Genomic DNA, 16,226 nt, shown 5'->3' with positions numbered 1-16,226 from the left:
TGATCCACTACAAGTTCACTTGACAAGGTTGATGATGATGCCACAAGTGTTGCACATAAAGATTCTACCTCAAGCACACTTGGTGGTGATCTTGATGATGATGGTTCATGCTCGGGCCATGATTGGGATGCTACTACAAGCTCTTCTACATCACCACATTGTTTTATGTCACAAGGTGACACCAAGGTATCAAATGATAATGTGGTTGATCATGTTGATTCATATAATGAGCTTGTGAGTAGACTTGCTAGCATGACCATGTCTTTAGAAAATGAGAAAGCTAAAAAATGAAATTGGAAAATAAAAACTCATTTCTAAAGAACTCTTGTGAAGAACATAAGAAATTACTTGATGCTTTTAAATCTTCACATGATGAGCTAAAATTGAATCATGAGACACTACTTGCATCTCATGATGAATTATTAGAACAACATGCTTCTCTCATTAAAGTGTTTATAAAGAAACTTAAAAATAATGAGAGCTCATCACATGGATCAAATGATAAATTGCAAAATGTTGCTAACCCTTGTGATGTAGGCAAGAAGCATGTATCCACCTCTTGTGATGATTTATTAGATATGACATGCTCTTCACATATAGATGCTTGTTCTACTTCTATGTCTTGTGAAACAAACATTTTGAAGGAGAACATTGAGCTCAAAAGTGAAGTAAAGAAATTGAGCAACAAGTTAGAGAGGTGCTACAACTCAAAAGTCACCTTTGAGCACAAGTTGAAGACTCAAAGAAACTATGGTGACAAGTGTGGCCTTGGCTTCAAGAAGATGACAAAGGGCGAAAGAAAGAGAGAGAAAGATGAAGAAGCTACAACAAAGAAAGCTCTCTCATACCATGTGCTACGGGTGTCATGAAGTAGGACACCTTGCAAATGGTTGCCCTAACATTGAGAAGCTCAAGAAGATAAAAGAAGAAGAGAGGCTCAAGCATGTGAAGTGCTTCAAGTGCCGCACTTAGAGTCATCTTACCTCAATGTGCCCAACCAAGCAATTGGTGAAGCAACTAGAAGAGCCTCAACCAAAGCCAGAAGTTGAGCAAGAGAAGACACCCCAAGAGCAAATCAAGATAAACCATGAAAATGGTGGTGATTTGATGATAAAGAAGAAGAAAACTAGAAGGGTGGAAAAGCAAGAGAAAGAGCAATGCGTCCAAGGATGAATCAAGATGCAAAGCAAATGAGCAAGAACAAAGAAGAGAAAATGGAGAAGATTGCTCACATGAGATGCTATAGTTGTGACACATTGGGCCACCTAGCTTTGGGTTGTCCAAACTATAACGCCCCAGAGTCCAAACGGCTCAGATCCACTCTGCACGCTAAGCAAACCACACCTACCACCATCCCACTTACGCTTTTATCCTCGCTTCGCGTAAAAGGATTAACCCGAAGATGGTGGGATGGACTCTAAATGCCTTATATGTTGGTCTATCCCACCTTTAACAACCAAGGTGGGACTAAACTCTCCACAATATCTCATTAACTTGCATATGGGCCACCATGGGCCAAATTCCAAACTAGGCCCGATGTCACATACACCCCCTTAGAGGAACCGACGTCCTTGTTGGCCCAACACACCCACAACTGGGCAAACGATGACCAGGAACGTTCCCTCTTAGCACACGCAACCGTGCGCCTAGTGCCGACACATGTGCCATGTCATGCACCCCGTAGGGCCTACATGCGCAATGAACCCCATATCCACGCCCCTAGCTCGTATGCGCCCGTGGCTACGAAGGTCGGCTCTGATACCATTTTGTAACGCCCTAGAGTCCAAACAGCTCAGATCCACTCTACACGCTGAGCAAACCACACCTACCACCATCCCACTTATGTTTTTGTCATCGCTTCGCGTAAAAGGATTAACCCGGGGATGGTGGGATGGACTCTAGAAGCCTTATATGTTGGTCTATCCCACTTTTAACAACCAAGGTGGGACTAAATTCTCCATAATATCTCATTAACTTGCATATGGGCCACTATAGGCCAAATTCCAAATTGGGCCAGATGTCACACAAACAAGCTTGAGAAGAAGGCTCAAGCAAATAAGGACAAACAAGGCAATGAGAAGCACAACATGAGCAAAGAAGAAAAGGCTCAAGCAAAGAGAAAGTGCTACTCATGCCGGAAAAGGGGACACATGGCACATTCATGTCCCCTAGGTAACACTCCTAAGATTATTTCAATTGATAATGATTCTATGCTTAGGAAGGATGGTAATGGTACCTCTATGGTTACTATTGCAAAACATTCCGCTACTCATACTAAGGCTATGCCTAGGTATGTTGCTCCTAACTTAAGAGGACCTAAAATTATTTGGGTACCATCAAAAAGTTGATGATTGATTATAGGTACCATTGGGTGAAATCCAAGTGCCATCAACATACAAGTGTCATATTCAAGTTGGGGTAATTTATTAGAATATTTGATGGCTTGCAAAAATATTTGAGTTGAAACTTGCTAATTAGATGATCATGAGCTAACCAAGGTATATCTCTTGTTGATCATTTCATTTGGGTGCATATGAGTTGATTGAATTGGATAATTGCTTAGTAATCAAGTTTGGATTGATTTGTGTTGGATAAATTTATGAGATGACATTTAGTAAGTGGATTGAATGGATTTGTGTCTTGTAAAAGTATTCATACAAGTTGGTTTCAAGTTTGATTCATACTTGATGAAGTATAGCTCAAGTGATTTAAATCTGTCCTATATTGAAAATCAGAGCTAGCTGTGATCTTAGCCATGTTTGAGTGATCAAACCTTATTGGATTGGCATGAAAATTGGTGTACATGCTCTAAACTTATGTTATGAGATGCTGTAGAAATTTTATGAGAATTGGATAAGAGATGCCTCAGTTTTGGAGTGAAACTTGTCAGCTATAGTGCAGCAGTTTTCAGCATATAGTAGTGGTGGAATAATTGAAATCTGGTAGCAATCTAGAAGTCAAATGAAGCACAAATTTTTACATCTGCTAGATAACTAAGTGAAGCACATCTCCACCAAATTTCATGGCATTCAGATTTGTACTTTGGGAGATATGCTTATTTTTTTGAATGGTACAGAATCTGTCAGAAAAGTGATAAATGTTGGATTGATCTAGAGTCACTTTGATTGAAAGGTCCTCAAATTGAAAACATGTTTAAGAGTAATTGAGGTACCTAAGTTGGTTTTGAGATGATCTAAAAGCATGACAAGATTTGAGTATAAGGCTATTTGATTATGGAGTGTACTTTGCACACTTTTGGTACTCAAGATGAAAATCAAGATCAAACTCGAGTTGAAGATGAAGATTAAGTTCAAGTGATGATTGGAGATCATTTGGTAGAAAGAAAAGGACTTAAATAAGTAGAAAGAAAATGACTTAAAGAAGGAATCAAGGTTACTCATCAAGTTAAGTTCATCACTTGGATCAATCAATCAAGTTATTTAAAGTGAGTGTCAAGAATGGTTCTTGGAGAGAGGTCACATCTCCCTAGTGTAGGGGCTTGCCGCCTATGTGTAGGTGAACCAAGTGTGGTACTTGGATGGCTAACATAGAAGTGGTGATCCGAGGAACATTTGAGATGCTTAGTTGAAGCAATCAAAAGGGTTGATCAAGAAAAGCAAGCAACACCCAAAAGAGAGCTAGTCATGATATTTCAAGTAGTATTCTCAAATTGATGCTCTCACGCAAGTAAAGATGAAAAGAAAAAGCAAGTCAACCACAATAAGAAAGTGCACTTGATCATAAGTGATATTCATTTCATATGGGTGAAGAGTGAAATTCAAAATGGTGTTTATTGGTCTTCACCAAGCTTATAATTGGACTTCACATTGCTAATAGAGTAATGAATTGGAATCTATGTGACTATCCTCTACTCCAACGTAGCAAAGGTATCATTATAATATGCATGATCATTTCATCCCTTACTAGTATGCGGTTAGTGCATATAGTACATGCTTCATAGGATCATGCATAACAAATGAAATGTTTAAATTCATAGCCTACCACTATTGCTTGAATGATAAATTGATCTAGTGGTTAGTATATGAATTTGTTCATGAGCTAGTAAAACCAATTACTTGACTTAATTTGGATTGCTAACAAGTGACAAGTACAACATTGGCAAGATAACCCTTGCAAGAGGTGTGAAGAAGCTTGTCATTGGTTCAAACCGGACTTAGAAGCTTAAGCCAATCAATTTAGTTTAAGTCAACCATAGAAGCTCATGATAGTGATAAGAGTACAAGCACAAGACAACAATGCAAATGGATATCTAGTTTGTTTGTTACAAGTGGTATCTAGACTCAAGTATTTCATCAAGAATCTATAAGTGATTTCTAGATCAACTCACAAGTGATATCCTATAAGTGGTACTCATGAAAATAGCAAATGTTCAAGAAATGGTTTTTATTGATAAATCCAACAAGTGGTTCCAAACTAGAAGATTCTTTCGAGTGGTATCACATCTACACATGGCATCAATCATGCAAGACGATGGTTCCACAAGTGATCCTCAACTTTAAGTGATCATCAAATGAAGAATTCATTCCTCACCCATAAGAGCTCAAGTGTATCAAATGGATGACCCATGCTATCACATAGGGAGAGGTGTCACACAAATTAATATCAAGATCAAAGATCCTATGTGTGGTATCTCAAGAAGCCCTACACAAGATACAAGTGGTACAGGTTAAAAGTGGTATCTTCAAGTGGTGTCATTCCAACAATCAAGTGATGTCCATCAAAAATGCAAGATTCAAGCGTCAACCATCTACCCCAAATGCATACCTTTGCATCAATGAGAAGCACACCTTTTATAGAAATTGGTGACAAAGGGGGAGAGATTGTACAAAGATATGAAAGATTTAAGATTGAGATTGTAGATATGAAAGCTTTGGAGAAATTGAAACAAAGAAGTAGAGGTTGGACATGGACAAGGACAAAGAGGGAGCAACATTGAAGAAAAGAGATGGATTAAAATTCTTGGACAAGAGAAGCACACAAGTAGGGGGGGCAAGCTAATGAACTTTGATTGATTGCATTTGATATGTGCATATTCATGTGCTTGCTTGCATTGCATAAGTTCTTAAATTCAATATGCATGCTTGTGTGAAGTATGCTAGTTGTAGAATTTGATTGATGAAATGAAAACTACCATGCATAGGATGATAGCTAGACACTTGGTATGCTTTTCAAGTAATGCTAGTACCTTGGTTTTAATGTTGATCTCACGAGGTATCTAGTGATTTTATTTCCATGTGATATCTAGCTAACCATGGTGCTAAGGATGAACTTAAAGGTGCAACTCCGATTGGTATCACGCTTCAAAGGTTTACTCTATAAACCTTAGCATCATTTAATAGTAATTACTCTCCCACAATTTCAATCTATGCATATGTGCGAGCTTCAAAACAAACACTCTAGCACATATGTAGGGGGAGCTAATACTACCATTTCGGGTTTGTGGTACTTGTCCAAAATCATTTACACATGGTTAAATTGTTTGGGCAAGCAACCTAAATCCAAAAGAGCTTAATTTCCATATCTTTGTAGAGTTGTCATCAATTACCAAAAAGGGGGAGATTGAAAGGTCCTTGTGTGGTTTAGGTAATTGAGTGACAATCCTAGGTGGACTAATTGTGTTTATGTGAGATACATAGGTGATTAGTCCACAAGTCCATGTGTGTGAGCAACATATGCCGTGAAGGTGAAAATGGTTTGGAGATGTTGCAAAGCTCACACATGTGATGATGAAGGAGCTTATTGCACATGAGACATGACATTGAGTCATGTGATCAAGGTGGAGAAGATAAAGACTTGGCTTGATGGACCGCGTGGCGGTGAAGCTTGAGCAAGACTTGGCGCTGATGGACAAAGGCAACGGTGAAAAGCAAGTGAAGTCAAGATCGATGAACCAATATGATCACGTGATGATATGAAGTGGATCATATCATTGTTGATCATGTTGGTGCATGTGTTGCATCGACATTGGAGGAGATGGAATGAAATGTGCAAGGCAAAGGTATAACATAGGGCATTTCATTTCACCGGTCATAGGTGTGTAGAGAAGTTGATGACTGGGTTTAGGATAGATGGCCGTACTATCAAGAGGGACAAACTTGTTTACATATCGGTCATCTAATGCCACTCGAGTGATCTAACTTTGCATCATCGCTAGGGTCTAGTGGCATGGCAAGTTGAGTTGCTAATCCTTTGGAAAATGTTTGTGAAAAACTAACACACATATATATGGTGGTGCACACTTGGTGGTGTTGGCACATTTGTAAAGGATAAGAAGTTAGAGTTGTCATGAATCAACTTAGAGAAGAGAAAAAGGTTTTTTGGTATACCCTGAACTATAGGATGGTCCTTGGATTGGAATACTGTTTTGATCCATTGTGATTTGGATCAAGTATGCATGTGGTATGTGTAGCCCTCTGAGTAAGCTTTCCAAAATGTCCAAGATCATCGAAATTAGAGTTCAGAGCTAAGAGTTATAGCCGTTTTAGCGTTGAAGGGTCTATGACCGGACGCTGGGGTCCAGTGTCCGGTCAGCACATGCGAGTCTAGTCACAGTGTCCAGTCAGTGTTTTTAGCGTGTCTAGAAGCGACCGGACGCTACGAGAGTCCGGTCAGTGATCACCAAATACGTCCGGTCACTGAAAAACATCGCTGGAACCTCTCTATAAGTGACCGGACACTGGGTTTCAGCATCCGGTCAGTATGCGCTTTGCCCAGTGAAGGGGTAATGGCTATTTTAGCCCTTGGGGCTATAAAAGGAGTGTGTGGCCAGGCTTGGGCTGGTTGCTTAGCACCCTCACACCTATGTGGCTTATGTAGGAGTGCTTGGATGCCCTCTAACTCACTTGTGCTTGCAAGAGTGCGAATCGATTGCGAGTGAGTGTGATTCTAGTGCGTTGCATTGTGAGATTGCATTGAGTGGCACTAGGTGATCGAGTTACAAGTCGGTGGTGCTTGTTACTCTTGGAGGTTGCCACCTCCTAGATAGCTTGGCGGTGGTCTCCGTCGAAGCCCGCAAGAAGCTTGTGCGGTGCTCCGGAGAAGAGCTTTGTGAGGGGCATTGTGCTCGCCCCGCGGGAGCCATGAAGAGCAACTCTAGTTGAGTGTGTCATTGAGCTACCCTTACTTTCAGGGTAGGTTCTTGCAGTGCCCGATGTGCGGGCTTGACGGGTGATGCCAATTAGCCACCGAACCACCAAGTAGCGGTCGATACAATGGGAATGTAGCGTGTTGGCAAGCACGTGAACCTCGGAAGAAAATCACCGTGTCAACCTTGTTCTTCTTGTTGGTTTGCAATTCCCTTACACAAGCTTGTGATTACTTTTATATACATTGTGCTAGTGTAGTTGCTCTTGTAATTAGTTAGCTTATGTAGCTCACTAGTTACCTTCTTGCTTGTGTAGCATAGAAGTAGCTCCCTTATGTGGCTAATTTGATTTGTGTAACTTTGTTAGTCACTTTGCTTAGTTTGTATAGCTAAGTATTTGCGCTCTCTAATTTGGCATTGATTGCCTTGTTATTGAGCATTGCTAGTGAGCTTAGTTGGATTTGTGCTTTTGCTTACTATCATGTGTAGGAGCTCCCTCATTGCTTGAAATACTAGTGGCATAGGTTTGTGTGACCTTGCTCCTAGAATTGGTTAGGTGAGCTCTAGTTAGCCCGGCACCTTTGTTGCTTAATTAGGATCTTTGCAAGGTGCTAGAGAATATAGATAGAGGGGTGTAGTCTTGGCTAGACCGATAGTTTTAATTCCGCACTTGTTTTGGTTAGCCGATGCAATTAAGTTTTAGAAATGACTATTCACCCTCCCCCCTCTAGTCGCCATCTCGACCCTTCAGGTAGAACCGACTAATTTATAAGAGCACAAGTACAATGGCAACCACCGGAGCGATAGCATTGTTGTACTTGAGCCCATATAAACCTGGTAGTCCATCAAGTATCATGAAGGATCATGAATAATCACTAATATATAACCAAGATCGTACATGATTCAACATACACATCACATGTTACATAAAGTTCACAAATAGTTCATTGTACATTAGAGTTCAAATATAAATATTATAACACCAAGTTCAACTATAGTAGCGGAAGCAATATAGTTTTGAAACCATCATCACACACACGGTTCAAATACAAGCCAGTTCATGATCTAGTCCGACAAAAGCATCATAGGTAAGACAACACAGAAGGGTCGTGCCCATGGCCTCACTCCTCGTCCACAGCTGAAGAGAAGCAGTTCTTGCAATAACAATGATACACAGTACCATCTGCAATAAGTTAGGAATAAACCCTGAGTACAAGAAGGTACTAAGCTAAACTTACCCATCATAAACCAAGCATAAAGCGACACCAAGGATCATGCAAGGCTTTATAAGTGGGGCTAGCTTGACAATATTTTGCAGAAAAAGTCACTAGTTGAACTACACATTTTATAATTTGGTTTTCAAGTTAATTATAGCTATTCAACTCTAGATTAGCAACAACTTGTGCCAAACATGTGTTATACAATTATGTAGCATAACAATAGCAACCATAGTCATTTATTATATCATCATCATAGCCATTTCACTTTCATGTTCTCACTACGATAGAAGGAAGCTCAGTCAAGTTTCTCACTATCCGGGAGAGATGGCGATTCGAATCGATTACAACTAGCTGGGTAGAAATCCTAACACAAACCTAGACATACTTGTGCCAAGGTAGCTTAGGTCACCTTTGGCACAACTCAGGTCATATGTCATGGGTTCGATCAGTGCCGCACACTCTAGGATTGACCAGCTGCAAGGACGATCAAGCCCAGCCTGCCCTTGGACTCACATCCATCTCCACACACATCCTTACTACCTCTAGTGTGTGCACTCATACAGAACAAGGCCCGGCCTGAGTTGAGCTACTCGGCTTCATAGTCGGAACGAGTTATCTGGCTAGCTAAGTGAGAGGCTATGTTCAAAATGACCGAGGACCAACAACGATGCGGTCCTTAAGCGGCACAGACGGAATCACATGAGTCAACCTACAACATAGACTCCGTCCGACCTCCAATCACATCATCACATGGTTCTTTTCCATGATAGCAAATATAGCCAACCATGACTAGGTTCCACCTATAGCTCGCAGGTGACAGGAAATCACCCGACTTCTACCAAACTAAGCATGGCTAAGCATTTATTTGATCCTAGACCTACATAGGGTTCAAGGTATATTTCTGGACAATGAAATTATATGCATCAAGTGTTTCCAATCAACTCTTATAACCTAATGCATCAAACATAAAGAACACAAGTTGATATTTGTAAAGTATGGGCAGCTCAAAATGCTCCGGGGCTTGCCTTTCAAGTAGGTTGAGGGCTTATGGTCCGGGCACTCAGGTAATTCTTCGTGGACCTGTTCTTCGCCTTTTAGAACTTCTAGCTGCTAGGTCTCCTGTTGGTCCTCCTCTCCCATGGCCTCGAACTCCAGAAGTGTTATCCCCTCCGGCGATCCTATATGCATGAAGATATAGATAAATACAAAGAATGCACAAGGTATGAAGTGCAAGTATGGTACAACGAAATGCATATGCATACACATCCTTAGCATTGAGATAACAAGATGATGACAGGATAACTTTGCTTCATTGAATAGGTGCATATCTCCTCTCTAGTAGATTAATTTTTGTTTACTGAGTAGGTGCATATCTCTTCTCTAGCAAAGCAAACATACACTCACCATGTTCTAGCAACCTAAGATAAAATTGTTCATCATCAATAAGAGGCCTAAAACCTATAGCTAACAACTTATCTTAATTAGTCTAATCCTCTAATTAACAAGCATCAAGTTCATACAAAGCAACCAAAGTCATAGAACTAGATAAAAGTGAATTATGGGGCAATAAATAACTAGTTGCATATAAACACTCAATTCGGGGCACAACCAAATGTACCAATAGGTTATACCCATCACCAACATGTTAAAAAGTGTAATGATTGGACCCAATTCAATTTTATACAAGCCTTTATTAATTTATCAATTAATTCAGGTGAAAATTGGAACGGCTACTTCCATTGCTCAATAAATTCTAAAAAAAATACTGCAGCTCATACATGCTATCAAGAGATTACTGTTAAAACTTCATGCCATTTTGATAAGTACAACAACCTCTACAAAAATGACAAATTACATGGTTTATAGCAATTTAAATATGTTTAGCATGGTGAAAAGTGTCAAGCAACAGATTTACTATTTTTCCTACGGTCCTCTTAACACCATAATACTGTACAAATAATTTCATATCCATATGTACATGGATCTACCATAATAAATTTCACAAGAAACTAGCATTTAATTGAGCCAAAATAAGAAGTCATATTCCAAGTAGGCTAACTGTAGGTTTCATATTTTTCCTAGCTACAGCATGTCAAAACATGACCAACAAAATTGGAATCACATTTTTAGCATCTCCCGAACTCAAGTTATGGAGTTTTCATGATTAATAGGGAATAAACAAGATAATTTAAACAAGGTACCAAACCATAGCACATAACAAGTTTCATATTTTTAACATATAGTACTCACCAATATGAAGCTAACAAAATTTGGTTCACTCCATTTGGACACCCTTAGATCTATATATGAATTGTACAAGTTTGCTACAAAATCTGGAAAAACAATTAAAGAAAACATCAAAAACCCTTTTAATGCTAAGCACACCCGGCGTACTGCACACCACGGCGCTGACAGCCAGGCCCCGCGGTGAACGCCGTACCACCCGTCATACACATAGAAGTAGGGGCATGGTTGACTGGCGAAGAGTTCGCCGACAGTGAGGTCTCCGGTGCATCTACTGGAGGGGTTGGTTGGCCAAGGGGCTTGTCGGAGCTAGCTCAATGGCGGCCATGGTGGACGGCGGAGGCACGCGGTGGCACCATTGCTGTCTGTGACAATGCCAAGCTCGCCTGAGCTCGGTTGAAGCTCCAGTGAATCTTAAGGAAACTAGGGTTAGGGTAGGGGCTACGGTGGAGCGGCGGTGTGATCCGGCCGCATGCATGGCATCATGACGGTGAGAGCACAGCGGCGACAAGCCATGTTCTGGCGTCGGCATTGACCCAAAGGCCAGCGGCGTGAGCTATGCATAGTCTTAGGCTATCTCTAACACAAGAAGAGAGAAAACGAGAGAGCTTGGAGGAGCATGGCCACGAGTGAGCGCAAGCTCAGTGGTGGCAATGGTGGCCGGTTCAAATCGGCTAAGGGCCAATTCAGTTCATATGAAACACGATCTTTGCGCCACCAGTTCTCCCAATCCGTGATGAATTTTGGCAAACCATTTTCACCACTTTGTAGAGCTACAGGAGTACTCCAAGTTTGCTTAAGGAAGTTTTGTCTAATTCGAACTAGTTTGCAAACTAAAATCACCAAAGGTGGGTACCCTGAACTGTAAAGCAGTTTTAGACTTAGAAAAAATTGAGTTTCAAAACAGCATCAAGTTGAATTTTGGAGGCCTTATTTGACTAACTTAGGCATTGTTTTAGCTCTTGACCTTTAAACAAAGTTTGTCCTACATGACATGAACTACAACTTTCATTTAGGGCCCACTGCCATGCAAGCACTCTAAGTAATTAGTCAAGATGGGTCAAACAATCAACCTAATAAAGGCAATTCTAGTAAAACTATCACATAGAAGCATTTTTGGGCCAACTCATGAATGTAAACTTGGTTCCATTTTTCATTCTAAGTGTGTCTAAGTTGTTTTGGTGACCAAACAACACCCACTTGCATTAGCCAAGCATGACCATAAGGAATATACATGTATAAATTAAGTATCACATGTGATAAACATAGAGTGAATGAAATAAAATTTCATGTGCTCATGCTCATGAATGAATGGATGATGCTTATGCTCATGCAATGCAAGTGAAAAATGCAAGCTTATCACAAGGGTGTTACATAGGAGTGGTAGCGGTGGTGGATGATGAGCTACAAGAAGGGTTAGTGGGAGCAACAACAATAGGTTCATAAAATGATTCTTCAATAATGTCACATGTTATGCCCACATCACATGATACTATGACCCTTTCCTTATCTTGTTCAAGAAGCAAGGAGTGAGCCTTTTCAAGCTTGGTGTGAGCTTTGCCAAGCTTCTTATGGGCTTCCACTAGCCTCTCATGAGTAGCATTAAGCTCATCAAAGGATTGCTCAAGAGCACTAAGCTTCTTTTGCAATTCTTTGCACTTTTTGCTTTTCTTGTTAATTATTGAGTCGGCTTATTCTAGCATGTTCATTAATTGTTCATTTGAGAATTCATCATCATCACTATCATTTTCACTTTCACTATCATCATTTTTACTCTCATCATATTTTACCTTAGAGCCCTTGGCCATGAAGCATGATGGAGTGTTAAATAGTGAAGGCTTGTTGTTGATAGCAATGCTTGCTAGAGCCTTCTTTTTGGTTGCCTTGTAATCATCACTTGAATCATCATTGGTGGAGGCATCACTATCCCATGTGACAACATAGGATCCACCCTTCTTCTTCTTCTAGAAGGTCATGTCCTTATCTTTATTTTCCTTCTTCTCTTTCTTGTTCTTCTTCTCATTATCCTCATTGTCACTATTGTAGGGACAATCCACTATAAAATGATCGGGGCTCTTGCACTTGTAGCATAACCTCACATACTCCTTGTTCTTGAAGTGATCTCTTCTCTTGCTTGCACCATAGCCTTTCTTCTTCATCTTGTCAAACTTGCGCACAAAGAGAGCTAGAGCTTCATCATCACTATCATCATGAGAGCATTATTCATCACTTGTTGCCAATGCTCTTGTTCTTGGAGGATGAAGTGCCAGCCTTGAATGCCACACTCTTCTTCTTCTTGTCTTCCTCCTTCATAATTTCTTCACCATCACTATTGTATTGGTCCTCGATCATCACATCACCAAGCACCTCATTTGGAGTGACATCCTTCAATCCACCTCTAAAGATGATAGTTCTCAATGTCTTGAATCTCTTTGGCAAACACATCAAGAACTTGTGAGAGAAGTCCTCATCCTTTACCTTCTTACCCAAACTCTTGAGATTATTGATGATGACTTGTAGCCTATAGAACATCTCTAGAATGGACTCATCATCCTTCATCTTGAAGTTTGATAGCTTGTCTTTGAGCATGTAGAGCTTGGCACTTTTTATCATTAAAGTGCCCTCATATGTTTCTTCTAATCTCACCCAAACTTCACTTGCCTTCTCAAGATCTTTGATTTGTTCAAACACCTTTGAATCAATGCCATTGTATATTGTGTTGAGTGGCATGGTATTGCATTGTTTATTGATCTTGTCATTGTTGGTGAGATTGGTAGGGTCAAGAATCATAAACTCATTCTCTACCACATCCCACACCTTGTCATTGATTGAACCAAGGTATATCTTCATCTTTCTCTTCCAATAGTCAAAAGATGTGCCATCAAAGAACGGTGGTTTACCACCAACACGGTTGAACACGATTTGAGCCATATTTTGCACTGAAGGTTGTTAAGCCTTGAAACAAATGGTGATCATGGCTCCAATACCACTTGAAAGGTCCTAAATGGCTAGAGTGGGGTGAATAGCTTATAAAAATTTTCTACAAACACACTAGAGCAAGTGGTTAGTAACCTAAATGGCGAAATGCAATTTTGCTCTAGCTCTACAAGAGTTGCAAGCCACCTATCCAACAATCCTAGTTGTTATGATCACTAGGCACAAACAATGGCTATGTCACTACTCACTAAGAGCTCTAAACAAGTCTACACTAAAGAGCTCCACTAGGTGATACTATACTAGCAAGCAAGACAAGCTCTCAAAATTAATTACACTAAAGAGCTTGACAACTAGTTTGCAAGGAATGTAAAAGAGTGAGTATGGTGATTATACCGCCATGTCGAGGAATGAACCAATCACAAGATGAAGATAATCCAATCACCGGGAGAAATCCAGTCATACAAGAGACACAAGATTTTTCTCTCGAGGTTCACGTGCTTGCTGGCACGCTAGTCCCTGTTGTATTGACCAACACTTAGTGGTTCGGTGGCTAAGAGGTGTTGCACAAACCTCGTCCACACAATTAGACACTATAAGAACCTACCTACAAGTGAGGTAGCTCAATGACATGAGCAACTTACTAGAGTTTCCTTTGGCTCTCCACCGGGGAAGGCACAAGACCCCTCACAAGCAATCGATCGAAGCCAGAGACAATCACCAACTCTGCTCAATGATCCTCCAATCACTGGGCCACCTAGTAGTCAGCAAACACCAAGAGTAACAAGCTCACAACAAGCCCAAATCACCCAACTAGTGCCACAAGATGATGCAACTCGATGCAATGCACTAGAGGCTCTCCAATCTCACTCAAGATGATGAAATCAAGTGAACAAGTGAGTGGAGTGTGTTGCTTAGCTTCCAAAGGGTGTGCACAAGTGTATGAGGTGCCAAGAGAGTGGCCAAGGCCAACCACACCCTCTATTTATAGCCGCACAAGCAAATAGAATCATTACCCCTTGGAGCTGCTTTTTGTGAGGGCACCGGATAGGGCGGCGCGGTCACTAGATAGGGGGTGATGGTGCCCCAATGGTTGAATTCTAGCGGTCGACCAATGGCTAGTTGGTCACCGGACAGGGGCGACGGTGGCATCGAACAGGGGTAGTGGTGCCACCCTGGCCGAGCCCCAAAAACACCCCACTCTACATAATTAGGGCGGTGCACCACCACCCCATGGCAGTGACTAGGGTGGTGCCCTCTAGGACCTAACTCCAGCAAGTCCTAGCCTCGGTTAAAAAGTAGTGGTGGCACCAGACCACCAGTGATGGTACACCATCGTGCTAGGGGTGGTGCACACAGTCACGTCTGGTGACCACCCCAACGTTGCTGCTCTCTGCCATGTCCAGCATATCACCAGATAGGCCAGGGCGGTGCACCGCCGCACCTAGGGTGGTGACCACCCCAAACTAGCTGCTCTCGGTCTTGGATAGTTGGTGTGGCAGAACCTCCTGAGAAATCGGGCCCACGTGCATCTATCGTTGTCTCAACAGACCTTTGATAGCGTACACGAGTTCCCGACAACTTTAACAGGTCTATTGGGTGTCCTCGGGAAACCTGAATCATCCATGATTCTTTTCGAATAGGATCCCAATCACAGACATTGTAGATTATAATAGTTTATTCAAATATATACATCAGAGTAAAAGATAGCGGAAGTCTTAAAATAACATAGTTTACAAACCAGTTGTTTTCAAACTTACAATACCATAAGTGTCATACAACCATAGTAGCGGGATAATATTACATTAACTTTATTTATCATACAAACTAGTGCCTTGTCCAAAGGCCATTCATCACTCCTCATCGTCATTGACTTCAAACACAGACATGCAGTAGGGACCAAAACAAGCCTGCGCATGCGACTCACCTGCAACAAGGGTTAACAAACCCTAAGTACAAAAGTACTCAACAAGACTAACCTAGCATAACAGGGGGTGAAAGACTTTAAAGATGCAGGTGTTGGGGCAAGGTAAGGATGTAGCAAGATTCAAAAGTTCTTTGCCAAAAGCTTACTATTCATCATCCTATTTTCACGTTTTACCCCTAAGTCTTCTTGGTTCATTATCTCAAACTAAGTGTTCATATCCCATGTTCCAAACATTCTCATTCCATTCCTTTTCTCAAATTTTAGTAATTCACCAGTCCTGCATTGCTTCTGTAATGAATCGAGTCTCCATATCTGCGGAGCACCGGCAATTCAAATTGATTCAAGTCCCAGCTGGGGATTCCTTATCACACGACATATGTAGAACTTAATCTTACATATATCAACCTCGCTACCGGATCCTCCTATACTAAGCCGTCTCCACGCCACCCGAGAGCACAGCACACCTCAAATCCGGAAACATTCCAGCCACGAGGGTATACGCTACTCCCGCCATCTCCACTCCCAGTGTGTGGGCATTCGTCTTAGTATCGGATTAGCCGAAGTAGGCTTACCGGAGTATGTGACTAGTACTACAAAGTGTCTCATTCAGAAGATCCACAATGAGTGGCCTTTAAGCGACATAGTCAGCAACATTACCCAACATTCAAGATAAGTCACCCGACTAGTCTCTAGTTCATTCTATCTTCTTTCTTTCTTTGGCCAGTATGCCATCTTTGATTGTATCAAAACTTTTACTTTGAAAGCCTACCATAAAGCATACTAAGCATTCTACGCC

Source organism: Miscanthus floridulus, chromosome 5 (assembly GCF_019320115.1).
Source record: "Miscanthus floridulus cultivar M001 chromosome 5, ASM1932011v1, whole genome shotgun sequence".
In the NCBI taxonomy this organism is placed as follows: domain Eukaryota; kingdom Viridiplantae; phylum Streptophyta; class Magnoliopsida; order Poales; family Poaceae; genus Miscanthus; species Miscanthus floridulus.
The sequence above is the reverse complement of the archived record's forward strand: the minus strand, read 5'-3'. Positions refer to the sequence as shown.